The following is a 5554-nucleotide window of genomic DNA, read 5'->3' as shown; positions in this document are numbered from 1 at the left end:
GCGTCCATTCCTGTTGCTCATTCGGTGTACTTGAAGGAGACTTATGAGAACTTGGAGTTGGTACTCAAGAAAGTGGGTTATCAAAACCAAAACTGGTTGGTATGTGGGGATTTAAAAGTATTGTGTATGCTGCTGGGACAACAGGCTGGGTACACCAAATACCCTTGTTTTCTATGTTTATGGGACAGTAGAGACCGACAAAATAACTGGAAGCAAAAAAATTGGCCACCAAGAAGTCTAGTTGTTGGTGAAAAGAATGTTCTTAGAGATACATTGGTACCCCCTGAGAAGGTTTTATTACCACCACTCCATATAAAATTAGGATTAATGAAGCAATTTGTTAAGGCACTTCCCAAAGATAGCGAATGCTTTAAGTACTTGGGATCCAAGTTTCCAGTTTTAATGGAGGCAAAACTGAAAGAGGGGTTTTTTGTTGGCCCGGATTTTAGAAAACTCATATCCGACAAAGACTTCATCAGTTCAATGACTCCAACTCAAAAAGAAGCGTGGGTTGCCTTTACTGTGGTTATAAATAACTTTTTGGGAAACCAAAAGGACCCAAATTACAAGGAAATGGTGGAAACAATGTTGAAAGCATTCCACAAGCTTGGTTGCTCCATGAGCTTAAAAGTCCATTTTCTCAACTCGCACCTTGACTATTTTCCTGAAAATTTGGGAGCGGTGAGTGAAGAGCAGGGAGAACGTTTCCATCAAGATATAAAAGAAATGGAAAGAAGGTATCAAGGGAAATGGAGTGTAACAATGATGGCTGACTACTGCTGGATGTTGTATAGGGTTCTTCCGGAAGCCACCTACAAGAGGAAAAGCTCAAAAAGAAGTTTAGAGTTTAAAAAAAGACGATTTCACAAGCAATCTACTTGAGTGTGGTGTTAATTTTGTTGTCACCTGTGCAAATGAGTTAATATTTTTCATGTAAATAAAATATTTGCGTTAAGAGATTTTTTAAAACAATGATCACCCATTTGTTCGAAAACCTGACGTCCCAGGACAAAACTGCTATCGTTTTTGGATTCAGCGCACCAAAAAATGTAAGAATCAGTCAACAAAACCAAAACAGCTGTCCAAAAAATTTTTTTTTGCAGACCTGTGTTATTTGAAGTTGCCTATGATTTTATGTGAGTGGGTTAACAGATACTTTCTGAGTACGGACTTCAGGTCACTCTGCTAGAGAAAACTAACATTTTTGCCAAGGTGTGTTCAGCACAAGAAAACTTTTCTGTAACATTCTTGGTGTTTTCTCTGACTTGCAACCCAGTCCTACCTAGCTCCCCGCACAGTGAAGCAGCAGTGCCAGCGTGGCTTCTGCTGCGCCCTGAAGGGAAATTTTGGCTGCTGGACGTCTCCTTGGGGTAAGGTGGTCTTCTCGGGGTAAGGGAACATTTGTCCCTTTTGCCCTGGGGTAAGCCCCAGCAGCCGCTATGGTTCACCTTGGACCTGTGCCAGCTCAATCACTGGCACAAGTCCATGTTGATCCATAAAGGCGGATCACGTTCGGGAACAGAGTTGGGATTCAGCATGCACTGCCACCATCAATCCCACCCTCCTCCCAGGTCTGATCCATTCTCCTCCACTCCTCCATCACCACTCCATTCCATCCACCCCCTCCCCATTCCACCCTCAACTGCCCAACTCAAACTCTTCCCTGCCTCCTGCCAGTCCCCCAAGCTGGCTTACCTCCACAGGCAGGAGTCCGGCATCCATTGGCATGTGGACCTGGCTGCTCACCCTTTGCTGATTGCAACAGCAGCCAGTCCATGTGCACTGGCCTAGTCGCATCTTGCAACAGCCGTAAAAGAGATTATGAAGAACATGCATTCCACCAGAGTAATCATTTGATAGGATTGGGCCTCAACTCACAGATGAAAATAAGGATATTTCTTGAATATTTTACCATTCCTATTCTCTTATCATGTGAGCCTCCACCTACCCTACTATTTCATTTTGCCAGAGGTTGTTTTTTGCCTGCCTCATGTTGTATTCATTTATTCTGAAAGTTTGTCCTTCACTCGTTTAGATGTATGTTTTTTTGGTTAAAGATATACTGGAAGTAAAAATTGCCCTAGAATATGTTCTCAAAGGTTTGACTTGAATCTCACTAGCTGGAATGTATGAACTACCCAGCTGTGTGTTATGTGGGCCTCCTCCCCTGTGCATGACACAAGGGCTTAGTGCTTTGCACTTAAAAACATTCCAAAGTAGGAATCACATAAAAAGTTCTCCTTGCTTGCAGCATTTGTCACTGTTGACAAATGTTGAATGCGCAGGGGGTAGGGCTAAGCTAAGTGGCAAAGGGGTGGGGTCCTGCAGCAGAAGCCTGGGGGTACTCATTCTTCTCCACACATTTGGGCATCTGAGGACGGCTTCAGTTAAGATAGTTTCTGTTACAACTTTAATTTGATTATTCCGTTTTAACTGTTCATCTTTTTAACCCCTTTACATTCTGTGCTCCAGACCACATGTTCTCTTCCCATTCCACTACAGGCCTCTCTGAAACCTCACTCTGGCAGTCCTCCCTGCCTCCCTGCCTCCCTCCCTCCCTCCCTCTCTCTCTCTCTCTCTCTCTCTCTCTCTCTCTCTCTCTCTCTCTCTCTCAGTTCCCTACAGCAGTAGTTCTTACACTTTTAGCAACGGGACCCACTTTTTCGAATGAGAATCTGCCAGGACCCACCAGAATTGATGTCATGACTGGAAGTGACTTCATTGAGCAGAAATTTTTTTTTAGCAATCCTAGGCTGCTATCCTACCCACACTTACCCAGGTGTAAGTCCCATGGTCATTGTTAAAAGAATATACATCGTAGCTTGTTAAAAGTACAGGTCTGTAACGTTTCCCCAAATGCAATCACACACCATGGTTGCATCAAGTCTAATATATTAAAAATAAAACATTGAAATGCATGGGGACCCACCTGAAATGGGCTCATGACCCACCTAGTTGGTCCTGACCTGCAGTATGAGAAACACTGCCCTACAGGTATCCCATTCTTTTTCTCTCAGCATGACAAAACACTATCCTGTCACTAAACAGCTACAATACTTCGTTCACCCCATCTCTCTTTGCCTTCTATTTCTCTCTATTTCCCATTCCACAGATCTCTCTGTATCACCTTCTCTCAATCTGTCCCCCACCCCCCATTTTCTTCCTTCAGTCTGTTTTCGCCCCTTTGGTTCCCCTCCTTGTGTTATTTTTGCCATGGAACACATGACAAAAGTGCACAAGGTGAGCCACTGTGCCCATCTTAATCTAGAGGTGACATCCCAGGTTGACCAAAGACCCACTCAGTTGGTCTGATACCATGGTGGTGATGGCATCCAATGCACCACAGGCAGGGTGTCATAAGCAGCCTGTCACTGGCACAGGGTGGGGGAGGAGCAATCAGATACTTGCAGTGATTCAAACTTTCTACCATTCCCACTTCTGAGGAACTTACCTATGGTGTTCCCCCAAAGAATCGGACAAGGGCTGCAATCAATGGGAATATAGAATTCCCCTCAGGAGTAGCAAGTACAGTGGGATGAGGTCCTACAAGTAAGGGTGGTGTCAGAGGTTGACCAGGTGTAGCACTAGCCAAGGGCCCACACTTATCAAAGGACTCACTTGACAGACAGACCTCTCAGTACTGGTGGCAGGAGTAGCATCCAATTCACCATCCAGAGGTGGTTGGTTGGCAACCTTCAGTCTTGAAAGACTATGGTATAAGCCTATACAGCACCCGGTATTCCCAAGCGGTCTCCCATCCAAGTACTAACCAGACCTGACCCTGCTTAGCTTCCGAGATCAGACGAGATCGGGCATGTGCAGGGTAACAGTGGGCAGTGGAGCCATGTGAAGTTCTTTGCCCAGGGCCCCCCGCAATCTGTTGCCAACACTGCCAGACAGCCTGCAGGTCTCACATTCATTCAGATTGGTTCCAACCTGAACAGCAATCGCCAGTAATATCAGCAAGCATTGAAGAATCAGAACAAAGCTACTCAAAACTTAGATAACCTCTCACCAGGGATGATTTTGTGTGATTCAGTATTCCAATTATGTACAAAAACAATTATAAAAGAGAAGGGTATTGCAAATTTCATCCCTATTTCACAGCCCTTGATATGAATCTGAAAACAAATTTTTGATTTATTAGTACCATCCACGCCACTTCTCAGACAAAGGAATTGGACAGAAAAGCAATGTTGCATCCTGTGCTCCAAGCACTGTTCCAAAAGCCTTTGGGTGTTTTTAATATCATGCTTCTCAATGTTAGTCTTTCAAGATCACTGAACGCGCATGAAATCTAGAGATAAAATATGATGTACAGGAGGTGGTTGAACATGGAAGGCTGCAGCAACCTTGCATAGAGAATCTTGTTTTTGAACAGTAGAACATTGTAACATTTGTTTTGCTGGGCTACCATTTTTTTAGGGGGCATGTAAAACAATCTGAGCATGTAAAATATTTGAAGGTTGTTTAATGCAGCCTTCTGATGTGTGCAGTTGGGTTTCCACCAGGTTTTTATATGACTTGGGTTCCAACAAGTCAAAGGCAGCCTACCAGCCTCCAACAGCGGTTTCTTAAGTGTTTAATAATAAAGCACCTCCCCCTATTTTCTGTTTGTTTCTTTGTATGTTTGTTCGCATTTGCAGACAGAGAGCAAAAATGGAAGGTTCATTGAATTCTTGGTGGGCCACCATGCATGAAAGGTGGCAAGGGGCCGCCCAACTACAAGTGCCTCCCACCAGGCCAAGCCACGCCTACTACACTTTCTCTCGGTTGCACTCACCTAAACCTGCTGGAATCTGCTGCATTCCAGCATCTCCCATTGAAGCCTTCCTCACAGCCTAGACAACAAAACTGACCTTCTGTGTGAAGGGGAATGCCAGGCGCTGAGGCCAACAAAGTGGAACATTATTTTGTCATGCCCGTGTACTTACCCACAGCATCAACCGATCACTGTTGGAAATGGAACTTTGAACTCGATGAAGCCAACGCCACAAACTGAAGACCTGAACACCAAACCCTAAACCTGCAGCACCTGAACTCAATTCCCTTGTCTCAAGTGGTCCCTCTTGACCCAACACTTGCTACAGTGCTGTGCTCTGAATTGCCCTCTTCCCCCACCAGGCTGCATATTTGCAGGGACGGAAGGAAAACCAGTTTAAAGCAGCCTTTCAAAGCAATGTAACAAGCATTACTTAAGCACATTTTATGGAAGTTCAAAAAGAGAGAGAGATGCCACTGAATGCTGAAAGTCATCTAAATTGATGGTCACCATTCAGTTGTCACTATATCTGGAAAGCGTGGAAAATAGGTCTCTGTTTTTGTTTTTTGTTTTTGATACTCACAAAATTCATCTGGGATTGTCAATATTCAGACACAAAAATCAACACCCACCACATTTCTTGAACATTCTGGATAGCACATCTGCACATACACAGCTTTGATGGAGACTAGTGGTTCATTACAAAATGGAGGGCAGCTAATGCTACATTTGTAGCTTTGGCAAAAAAATTCTCAATTTGGTACAACCGCTTTAGAATCTATTTAGTAACTT

At 44.1% G+C, this 5554-nt stretch overlaps 1 pseudogene; it reads right to left on the bottom strand.

The window, feature by feature from the left end:
• Window positions 1–3721: 3721 nt before the first annotated feature.
• LOC136649784 (5S ribosomal RNA) lies at window positions 3722–3842 on the bottom strand (annotated as a pseudogene).
• Window positions 3843–5554: the final 1712 nt, after the last annotated feature.

Source organism: Tiliqua scincoides, chromosome 4, assembly GCF_035046505.1.
Source record: "Tiliqua scincoides isolate rTilSci1 chromosome 4, rTilSci1.hap2, whole genome shotgun sequence".
NCBI classification, from domain to species: Eukaryota; Metazoa; Chordata; class Lepidosauria; order Squamata; family Scincidae; genus Tiliqua; species Tiliqua scincoides.
Note: the sequence above shows the minus strand (reverse complement) of the source record. Positions and strands in the feature narration are given on the sequence as shown.